The sequence below is a fragment of the Sphaeramia orbicularis genome, chromosome 7, assembly GCF_902148855.1.
Source record: "Sphaeramia orbicularis chromosome 7, fSphaOr1.1, whole genome shotgun sequence".
Taxonomy (NCBI): Eukaryota; Metazoa; Chordata; class Actinopteri; order Kurtiformes; family Apogonidae; genus Sphaeramia; species Sphaeramia orbicularis.
Genome location: NC_043963.1, coordinates 12,402,713 through 12,415,078, shown reverse-complemented (window position 1 = coordinate 12,415,078; position 12,366 = coordinate 12,402,713). Strand labels below are relative to the sequence as shown.

General features: G+C 34.0%; 1 long non-coding RNA gene across 1 annotated transcript; it reads right to left on the bottom strand.

Annotated features, from left to right (window-relative positions):
• Positions 1-216: 216 nt before the first annotated feature.
• LOC115422957 (uncharacterized) lies at positions 217-11,982 on the bottom strand. Its single transcript, XR_003935898.1, has 3 exons — positions 11,971-11,982; positions 2,563-2,568; positions 217-449 (listed from the first exon to the last, which is right to left on the bottom strand). It is a non-coding gene; the product is annotated as an uncharacterized LOC115422957 (long non-coding RNA).
• Positions 11,983-12,366: the final 384 nt, after the last annotated feature.

Here is a 12,366-nt window from a genome sequence, read left to right as displayed (position 1 = left end):
TTAGTGTGCAACATAACTCAAAAAGTTATGGACAGATTTGGATGAAATTTTCAGGGTTTGTTGGAAATGGGATAAGGAAGAAATGATTACATTTTAGTGGTGATCGGGGTGGGGGGGCCCACGGGGGGGGGGGGGGGGGCACTGATCAGCCTTGGCGGAGGTCTGCGCTCTCCGAGTGCTTCTAGTTTTTGTCATGTTTTACATACAGTTGTGCTCATAAGTTTACATATTCTAGCAGAATTCGTGATTCTTTGGCCATTTTCCAGAGAATATGAATGAGAATACAAAGACTTTTCTTTCACTCGTGGCTCATGGTTAGGTGAAGCCATTTATTATCAGACAAATGTGTTTGCTCTTTTTAAATCATACTAATAACAGAAACTATTCAAATGACCCTAATCAAAAGTTTACATACCTAGTTCTTAATCCTCTGTATTGGCCCCTTTAACCTTTTATCGGGCAAATGACCATTTTTGGTAATTTCTGCATACATTACAAGACAGTTAAAGTAAGGACAGTGAGTCACCAATCTCAGGTCCAATGTGGTCTCCAGGGTCTGTAAGGTCCACCTCTGCATGAACAGTGAGTGGACCTGCTTTGGTAGGTACCATGAAGTAATGGTACTAATGTAAGGAATGATGTTTAAAGGGATCATGTGGATGTGGACAGGGGTCTGGATCAGCACGCATGTTGGTCTGATGTTCTAAAAATACATGTTCTTTTCATCTTACATGTGTTTTTCATGTATTTTTTCCTCTGCCAAGGAACGGCCGAAGTTATGTTTTCATCGGGGTTTGTCTGTTTGTTTGTTTGTCTGTTAGCAAGATAACTGAAAAAGTTATGGACAGATTTGGATGAAATTTTCTTGAAATGCTGATACTGGTACATGGAGCAACTGATTTTTAATTTTTTTTTTTTTTTTTTGTGTATTGTTCTTTTCGGGGGAGGTATTCATATAAGCCTTCTTTTTGGCTTCTAACCTCTCCTGCATAATTTTGTTACTTGTTTGAATGTTGTTGTTTTTTCTATTGCTGTTTTTATTTTGTGCAAATAAATTTAATTAAAAATGAAATGAAATGAAATGAAATGAAATGAAATGAAATGAAATTTTGGTGGTGATGGGGGTGGGCTGATCTGCCTTGGCTTTTTTTTTTTTTGCCACTTACAGGTAAGGGATCAATATGGTACCTTCACTGACCTTGATTTTCTACATGACAACAAAAAAAATTCTAAATTTCACAAAAGTAATACAGTCTTGTTATGTCCTCTAATAACACACTGAGGTTGAAATTTTGAATTCCACAGTATTTCTGTGGGTGAACTATGAAGGGTTAACATCAATGACAGCTTGAAGTCGTTTGTGGTCGTTGTGGATGAGGCACTTTATTTTCTCAGATGGTAAAGCTGCCCATTCTTCTTGGCAAAACACCTTCAGTTCCTTTAAGATTTGGGGTTTTCTTGCATGAACTGCATGTTTGAGACCTCCCCAAAGTGGTTCAATGATATTAAGGTCAGGAGACTGAGATGGCTACTTCTTCACCTTCACATTTTTCTGCTGTAGCCAATGACAGGTGGACCTGGCCTTGTGTTTTGGGTCATTATCATGTTGGAACATCCAAGACTGTCCCATGCACATTCTGTCAGGGTATGTAAACGTATGAGCACAACTGTATTATCTCTCTAAACCAGTAATTTTCAACCTGGGGTCGGGACCCTACTTGGGGTCGCCTGGAATTCAAATGGGGTCACTTGAAATTTCTAGTAATTGATTTTAAATAAACAAAATGAACCAACTTACTGATAAAAAATATGTGGTGAGTTGAGAGAGACAATCACAGTACATAAAAGACTCGACAAACTCTGAAGCTGAAACTGAAGCACTGTGGTTCTGTTTATCTGTCAAATGTTCATTGTGGTCGGTTTCAGATGCTGCAGCTCTTTTATAATTCATAGTTTGAGTTATTGTTTGTTCAGTATTAACTGTTAACTGGACTGACTGTACATATCCTGACCAAGGAAAATAAAATTCTCTTTGTGCAGTAATCTACACCTGGCTTTTCTGCCTCCGTCCATAATAATGTACATTATATAGACTAAATGTCGTCTAAAATTAGTGTTTATTTGCAACATAGTATAGCAAACTATTACATGATCAAAAACTAGGCCTGTAACGGTACACGTACCGAACCGAACCGTTTCGGTACACACCTGTTCGGTTCGGTACACAGCTGTACCAAAACAGCACAGTATGATGAGAAAAAGAAAAGGGAACAAAAGACGTTGTTCGACACGGAACTTTAAATCCGTGCAAGTTTCACACGGACTTAATAAAGGAGCACACATTGACCCAAAATATGAAACAGCAGCTGATATAAGATTAAAAAAACCAACAAATATAATGTGAACCTGGAAGGAAGAGACTGAAGACCCTCCACCATCAGTCCAGTCCAGTTTGGATCAGTTCAGGTTCAGGTGAAAGACAACAACGAGGAAAGAGACGTTAATAAGACGGACATTGTTTGGCCCCTAGGAACTACAGTAGTTCTAAAACACTGACACTACCTCAGTCTGTCTATCTGTCTGTCTGTCTATCACGCACGCTGTATAATAGAGGAATAAATAGAACGTTGAAAGTATGTAAAGTTTCACTTTCGTTTCACGACAGCGTTCGTTACATTAGTTATGGACTGCACCCCTAGGTATATAACTGCGCGCCCAACCTTACCCCCAGCTCCGAAAAAAAAAAACAAAAAAAAAAAAAACCTCCGTGCACACAGGCACACACAAATACACACAGTGTCCTAAACAGTTTGTTCTCTGTCCTAAAATAAATAATTTGGTTCATTGTGTTGTCAAAGTTTCTCTTCAGTTTGTTTAAACAGAATACCAGTTTGTCCTCTTGTTAATGTTGCACTTCATATGGAATTTTTATGTTATTTTTTCTGCAGAATGTGAACTGACAGAACTGTGATTAGATTTTTCTTGTTTGTTCAAAACGATTTTCAGGGAAAAGTGCAATATTAATGTTTAAAATACATTTAGTAATATTAATAATTTATTTTATTTCCTATTTGATTTGTAGCAGCAGAATTATATTATTCCTGTTTTTCTATATTCTATTGTCTCCAAAAATTGGGGGAAAAATGTTGAAAAATTCATAAATGCATTAATAGACATTTTGAGGGGTTTTCTTTCTTCCCGTACCGAACCAAAAGAAAACAAACCGTGGCTTTGAAAACCGAAAACGTACCAAACCGAAAATTTTGTGTACCGTTACAGGCCTATCAAAAATGAATGAATTTTAGCACAAAAAAAAGTATCCATTTTGAATGTCTGGGTTTGCCAGAAATTTGTGATGTTAAAATGGGGTCACGAGCCAAAAAAGGTTGGAAACCACTGCTCTATACTCAGTGTCATTAATTCCAAAATATACAGTATATACAGGGTGGGGAAGCAAAATTTACAATATTTTGAGGCAGGGATTGAAAGACAACGTATGACCAGTTAGTTTATTGAAAGTCATGAGAATTTATTTGCCACAAGAAAATTGACATAATAGAAAATGTTTTTATTCTATGTGTCCTCCTTCTTTCTCAATAACTGCCTTCACACACTTCCTGAAACTTGTGCAAGTGTTCCTCAAATATTCAGGTGACAACTTCTCCCATTCTTCTTTAATAGTATCTTCCAGACTTTCTCGTAATAGTTTTGCTCATAGTCATTCTCTTCTTTCCATTATAAACAGTCTTTATGGACACTCCAACTATTTTTGAAATCTCCTTTGGTGTGACGAGTGCATTCAGCAAATCACACACTCTTTGACGTTTGCTTTCCTGATTACTCATATGGGCAAAAGTTTGTGAAAGGTATGGATAATAGTGTTAGGTATGATTATGACATCAATATATGTTTGGTTTCAAAACAATTGACGTAGTGCCTGCTGAGAAAAAACAACTAAATGTTCATTGTAAATTTTGCTTCCCCACCCTGTATAAAAAAAATCTCAGACTGGACCTTGTGATATACACCTTTTGTCATTATATAATCATACATCCTGTATATTTGGTTAATTGTCCAGCTCTAATAGGAACATTATGTCCGACTGTGTTGGACACGTACAGTTCTTTGCTGTAGCTTCCTAAAATAGTCCACGGTAAGTCGCTGTGGCCTCTTCTAAAGTCCATTCTTCACACATTAAAGCCTCTAGGAAAAAAATGATGATCTAAAAGCACACGTAACCAACAAGTCCAACAAAAGAAGGAACTGAATGTTGCTGTTCCTGGAGGGAAATGTTGGCAACAAAGGCAGAACATCAAGTGTATGGAGATGGTATGAAAATAGCCCCTGCCATCAACAGCCAGTCACTTAGCCATTTACTATTAATAAGTAATGCTCTGTGTTCCTCTTAGCCTTTGCTCCTACTAGTTTTAAATGGTATACATTTTCATTATGTCAATGGGTTCTTCTTTATTGTGCCATCCTGCATGAGGTGAGCTTTTTCTCTCAGCCTCTTAAGACCATTATGTTTGCAGTGATGCATATGAACTCATTTTCATATGATGGATGTGAAGGACGGGGTGAAGCACAATGGCCTATCTGTAAGTGTGAAAATAGAAGCTTCCTCTGTGTTTTAGCTGGAAGGAGGAGTTTACCCAAATAAGACAAGAATCTGGAGCCGCACATAGCGCTCCGTACCTCATTTTTCATATTAAATATTCAGCTGTTCAAGTCAGATTTGGAAAGAGGAGTCCTGAGGGCAGATTGGAGCAAGCGTTGTTCATTCTCAAAGCATTTAAGAAAAGTAGAACATTGTTAACTACAGAATTAATGACATTTTTGCTTTTAATAAGAAAAATATGGAATTGAATATGGAATCAAATTATAGTTAAGGATCAAAATGTCGATGATTTTCAGTAAAAAGTACATCTCGATGGCAGAAAAACAAAACATGTTATCTTTTTTCATTTAAAATAGATTCTTTTCCTGCACAATGAATAATAATGCACTGCATTATTTTTTAGAATTAGATATTTTTTGGATATTCTACCTACATATCAATGGCCAAAAACATCCTATCTGAAAAATGTACCTTTTTTTTTTTTTTTTTTTTTTAGAAAGCAATGTAAATAGTGCAAGTATGTAAATATGTCAATATCATTTAAATTTTAAGAAGGTTTAATTCTAATTGTCTCTTTGTATAAAAATTTATGTAAGTACCACATTTCTTACTTTCCTTTATTTCCTATATTTCATTCTCACTTGTGGGTTTTGTTTGTTTTTTTTTTTTTCTACCTGTCTTTCTCTTGCACTGGTGTGTTGTATGTTGCTGCTGTCAACTGTGAAATTTCCCCTCAGTGGGATCAGTAAAGTCTTATCTTATCTTATCTTATCTTTAAAAAAAAAAAAAAAAAACATGCTGTTTTCTTGTGGAATGCTATTTGCATAAGGTAATATCGTTTAAAAGCAGTGTACTATTTATTGGATTTCATTACCAAAGGAAGTTTTTTTTTGTTTGTTTTACTCCAAAAAACTACATTTTTCAGATATGAGGTTTTATTTTTCTGCCATTTGGTATGTAGGTAGAATATCCAAACATCTTTTAGTGTTTGTAATTCAGTAACATTTTCCTCCTGAAGCCATAAAAAGACCTTAACAGTACTGTGGAGGAGTGTTGGTTTAACTATACACAAGTTTGTAACTGAAATTACAGTGGCAGAAAAAAATATTAGACCATTAAAAGTCATCAAAAACAATGGTTATGCAATCCAGTACTAACTCCTGTGTGCATCATGTGATTAAAACAGACAGAAAACAAAACATGGAATGCCTAAAAGCACTGTTTTTGTCAGTACAATGCCATATATATTGATGTAAGAACTGAAGTGATTTTGGTTATTATCAAAAAAAACTATGGAAAATGGATAGATATCAGCTCTGAAATTAAACTCTTATGAGCTATTTTTGTTGTTATCATTATATTTGTCCAAACAAATGTACCTTTAGTTGTACCAGGCATTAAAATGAACAAGAAATTGAGGAAAACAAGGGTGGTCTAATATTTTTTTTCCGTGACTTTATTCATCCCCTCAGAGAAATTCAGCCTATTGGTTCATATAAAGTATATTTTCAACTTCACTGACCAGTTTAGGAAATAAGTCAAAAATTTTATATGTCACATTACACTAACAAAGTCATGAAAATACTTGCATTGCTTTTTCTATTTTTGTTTGGCTGCAAAATTAATCAAATTATAATGTTAATAATGTCAGCATGTGCATTTATACATTATTGCCTATAAAGCTGAAATAAAACATTTTAGCATTTTCACATAAAATTATTGTAACAGTGTGATTTATTCTTCATAAATAAAGTGTAACTGGGACCTGGTGAAAGGTGATATTGATGTGAATAAATATAAAAAGAGGAATGTGTCTGAAAACAAAAGTACTCCAACTTTATGGACAATAATGTATAATTGCAAGAATTAGAAAGTAACCACTTATATCTATGTTTCATGTGTTGGATTCACACAGAAAGAGCAAAAACTGTTTTTCACACAAATTTACTGTTAACATTCCTTTTCCCTGATGCCAAGGGCAGGTGCATCGCTTACAGACAACTGTTGAAACAGAAAAATGTTCCTATTGTAGTTGAAATATGTGTCAAACATCAGATTCTTTTTTTGAGATTTCACTCTACTATGGAATGTAACTTTGCTCTTTCAATGAGTATCTGTGCTTTATTGCAACATAAGGCTCTGAAATTTACACCATTGCACTTTAATGTATCATCACCAGTGCAGCCTCCATCGTCTTCAACCAGGAAAGAAGCTGAATACATGCACAGAGGAAAGAAAAAATGATACAGATCACTCAAATCTTGCTTTGAACTAATACCCCTATAACACTGAACGTATCATATTTGGTACATGAGTAATGAAGCCCTCTACATGATCAGTGTGATTTTTTTTTCTTGAAAATGTATAAAATTACATACATGGAAGGATAATCCACCAGGGGGGAGAAAATATGTCAGTACTAGTCCAATGTAAAAGGGCTTAATCCTATAACACCAAACGTATCATATTTGACACGAGTTTTGAAGCCCTCTACATGATCAGTGTGATAATTTTTTTCTTGAATAACCTGATGTATACAATTAGATACATGCAATACACAGATAATCCACCAGGGGGGAGGAATTCATTCACCAGAGGCCTTTCCAGTGACACTACAAGACTGTCATTAATGAGGAAGGAGGAAGAACTTTGGCAATTTTGAAAAGGAATTACTAATTTGTTAGACATGTTTGTGTTATATTATGTTTTTGTTTGTTCAAAAATAATAATATTTGAGCATTGAGACCCGATGTATCAAATATGATACAAAACTGAACCTCATACAAGGAAATTGATATTTGTAAAACATTTTTTTTGGGTTGTTCAGAAGGACCAATAAAGGCTCCAGTTTCAAAGAACTGGAAATTTCTGTCAGTGATTAATGTTTCAGGCTTCACAGGGTTGAAGTATTATCTCATTTTAAAGAATCTGACTCTCTACAGATTCACAGATGACTGCTGCAATTATTACAAATGACCAGAGATCGCCAGGTAATGTTAATCCTATGCAAATGGAGCTAAAAGTTGCACATCTTTTGCACTTTTTGTGTTGATTTTGCATGTTGAATTGAGAAAAATACAGCTTTCAAAGTGAGCAGCCATACATTTTCCATGAAAATCATACAAAAACAAATCACAATCTATAAGTTTTTTTTTCCTTGGCTTCTTCTTCTTTGTTTCTAAGAACTAAGTAAGATTTTTAAAAACATACATTTATTGTTTTTTTCATTCGTACAAAACCATCAAACACTGTGAACATCTTTAACATTGCAGAAAAGACATAGATAATAATACAATATATTTATATAAAAAAGGCAAAATAATAAATAAATACATGAAATGAAAATGAATAAAATAAACCTCAAAAAGATGCCACAGTTACTGCGCTGAGAGTATCGAATAGAAACAACAAATTAAATGACATAATAAGTAAAATTTAGGTATAGAGTTGAAATAAAACTGCACAGTAAATGAAATATTATCCCAATTAGTCAGTTATTCTTTACCCCTGCAAAATCACCATTCTTAATTAATTCTAGAAACGTCTTCCAAATATATCCATCCTCTTTATGTCAGTTTCTCAAGATCCAAACTGGAGGTTAAATTAGTTTACCATAAGTCAAGCAAGAGAGGGGCAACCAACAGTTTTCCAACATAAAGCAGTAGACCACTTTGGCTTGTATTGAACATAAGTCCACCATTTTTCTTTCTTTAGCAAACAAAGACCAGCTGTCGGGATAAATGCCTAATATACATAATTTAGGACGCAAGGGTATCAGACGGACTAAGTAAGATTACTTTTATTTTGTTGCATACTCGAAAATAAAGTAAACTAGAAAAAATAATAATAATTTTGCAGCCATTTTTACCCATTTAAAACTATTCCATATCATAATTTATCTCCCCAGAACAGATGATTATCAAAATTATTGTCAAAGAAGGAAAGTAAAATGTATTTGTCACTACATTTTATGGTATCTTTGACTTGTGGAGGTCACATTCTCCAACCCCAGTGACCGAATTCACCTTCTAGGATCCAAACGTGGAAGTTCTGGACAAAGTAGAAAACCAACTGACTAATGGACTCTAAAATTCATAGAGCTCCCAGATAAATGTTTTGCCTCCTTATCTACAGTACTGCATCTAGCTATGATTAATGAGTTGTGGGTGTAGTACCTTAGGCTGAGAGTTTGACCTTTCTCGTTTCTTTGGGAAAATATAATATGGCTTAATAGCTTCAGCTCTATGGTTTTCCTAGTTACTTTGGATAATCCTTCAAGTCTGTGATATAGATTCCGTCTTTGGCATAAGTAGTTCTTCCGAAAGTTAAGAATTATACCACTTTATGCAGTTTTATTATATATACACTTGGAAAACCACCAAATAAACTCCATTGATTTACAGTATTAGTAGCAGTTCCATTTATGTTACGTGATCACTTCTGTTGGTACCAATGCACAAAAACTACAGTTCAGATGAAAAAAAAAAACTTAGTGGATATCACTGGGGTATTGGGCCATGGATGAAACTTCAAATTTTGGTGGTAAATCCATAAAAACAGACATAAAAGGCAATTTTTTTTTAACTTTGTGTAACACTGGAGAGCTCACAGCAAATATAGAACATACCATAATAATAAAAACAAGTGGTGCCAGGCACAACAAACCCCGCCCCTCGCATGTATAGTATCTTATTCTGGCATCGATCCAGCTGATGTCATCATGTCTATGCATGTGGTATCAGTTGCCTCTATGTATGTGCCAATTTTGAAGTAAATTGAAAGAAAACTGATGTTTTTATAGATGTGAAATTTCACCCATTATAAGTAAATGGGAAAAAAAAGATGGAAAAAATTTATTAAAAAAAAAAAGAACTTTCCCAAAATATAATCACATCTATTCTGGGTCACTGGTAATCTATAAACCCGATTTGGTATGAATTCAACCAAAAGTTTTGCTGCTACAGACATGTGAAATTTTGCCCATTATAAGTAAATGGGGAAAAAAAATATTTAAAAAATTAATAAAAATTTTTGACTTTGACCTACTTTTCCCAAAACATAATAACATCTATTCTGGGTCACTGCTAATCTATAAACCCAATTTGGTATGAATTCAACCAGTAGTTTTGCTGCAACAGACGTGAAATTTTGCCCATTATGAGTACATTGGGGGGAAAAAAATTGAAAAAATTTCATAAAAAATTTGAACTTTGACCTACTTTTCCCAAAATGTGATGACATCTATCATGGGTCACTGGCAATCTATAAACCAAATTTGGTATGAATTCAACCAGTAGTTTTGCTGCTGCAGACAAGTGAAATTTTCCCCATTGTAAGTAAATGGGGAAAAAATATTTTAAAAATTAATAAAAAATTTTGACTTTGACCTGCTTTTCCCAAAACATAATAACATCTATTCTGGGTCACTGCTAATCTATAAGCCCAATTTGGTATGAATTCAACCGGTAGTTTTGCTGCAACAGACATGTGAAATTTTGTCCTGTACAAGTAAACGGGGAACAAAAAAGATGTAAAAAAATTCACAAAAAATTGGAACTGTGACCTACTTTTCCCAAAATGTAATGGGTTCTATTCTGGGTCATTGGCAATCTATAAACCCAATTTGGTAGGAATTCAACCAATAGTTTTACTGCTACAGACATTGGAAATTTTGCCCATTATAAATAAATGGGGGAAAATAAATAAAATAAAGAAATTAATCAAACATTTTAACTTTAACCTAATTTTCTCAAAATGTAATGACCTCTATTCTAGGTCACTGGCAATCTATAAACCAAATTTGGTATGAATTCAACAAATAGTTTTGTTGGTACGGAGATGTGAAATTTTACCCATTGTAAGTCAATGGGAAAAAAAAAAAACGATTAAAAAAATTCATAAAAAATGTTTAACTTTTACCTATTTTTTTCCCAAAATGTAATCAGATCTTTTCTTGGTCACTGGCAGTCTATAAACCCAATTTGGTAGGAATTCAACCACTAGTTTTGCTGCTAAAGTGTTAAACAAACAAATAGAACCAAAACCAATACCCCTTTCCTCCTTTTCAGGGGAGGAGGTAATTATACAAATTAAAGTAACCAGTGGTATCAACTAACAAAAAATGAGGAAAATCCAGGTCATAATTTGGTTTTTGAGTCAACTTTTGGCTCTTCTTCTAATTTTAATGCAAGAATTTTCTCAAAACTTGGAAATAATAATGTTACCGCGTTGTTGGAGAATGTCGTCATATAAAGAAAATTACAAATAAACGATAAATAAACCCTTTGACCTTTGACCTTAGACCCAGTTCTATTTGAGAAACCTACAATGACATCCACATTAGCTCCAACACTGTTTATTTTGACACCGTTGCCTTGGATATGCGCTGGGCTGTATTGGTAGTCTCGTTTGGGTTACATACACATTTGATGTAGTGTGATTGAGTTTCCCTGTCACCATAAATAAATCAGTTCACAACATTTCTGTCAATGCTGACACCTCTCCTCCACAGTTCTGCCCGAGGCACAGGTCACCGCGACAACCACTGTATATTTAATTAATAAGGGAGCATTCAGTACAATTTCAACACTTAATTTAATTCAATTTAGGATAAAATGACAATGTTGTATTGGCACAATAAGAAAACAGACGTGTGATATATGATATTTAAAAGGAAAAAAAAGTTATATATCACATGTAATGGACACACACAGAGAAAGATGGAAAACAAAGATATAAAGGAGGATGTTGTGGACCTCTGGGTCATCAGGGCATCATCAGATTATCCTTTAATCTGGTATCAGAGTCCATGTGGTTGTGTAAGACGATATGACTTCATAAACCTCAACATGTGTTTCCTGCTTTTATACGAACACTATATAATAAGTTACGTGAACTGATCAGACGCTCATATTACTCATGTGTTACTTATTATATACATGGAGAGCAGCCACAACTATTTGGTTTATCATTTAGAACCATTGATTAATAAATATTTTCCAGATTTACAACTGATAATTACACCATTTTCTTAATTAGTTCAGAGTTAAATGAACGTAAGATCTGACACTTCTGTATTATACTCAGATTTTTGTTTATTTTTTGTTCCATATGTTGATTTTTATGTACATTAACCCATAAAGACCCAAACACCTACCACCGACCAAAACCATCCACTGATCCACAAATCATATCGATACATGTAAATAATTGGTGTAAAATACAGTTTGTCATCTTTTCATGGTCATCAGATTTGACCTATTTGGATGTTCAGAGGTGCCGTAGTTACCATGGAAACACCATCATCTTCTACAACATTGATTCACCAGTAAAACCCATGACATTTGAGAAACGACAGAGGTTGGAGACTTTTGATTTTATGTTTATTTAATTATATTTTTGCTGAAAAATGTAATTTTTTTTTTCTGATTTGATCCAATAACCATTGAATTTACTCGTATCTTTAATGAATATCTACAGTTGCGGAAAAAAATATTAGATCATCAAAAGTCACTACTAACCAATTATATCAATCAATCTATTGAATATTTACTATAGACTCAGGTAAAAAAAAAAAAAAAGACCATATATATAAAAAGTACAGTAATGGCTACAGTAATAAGAGTATGATTTTTGGAATGTACAGTCGCGGAAAAAATATTAGACCATCTAAAGTCATCAAAAACAATGGTTATGCAATCAAGTACTGACTCTTGTGTGTATCATGTGACTAAAACAGACAGAAAAGA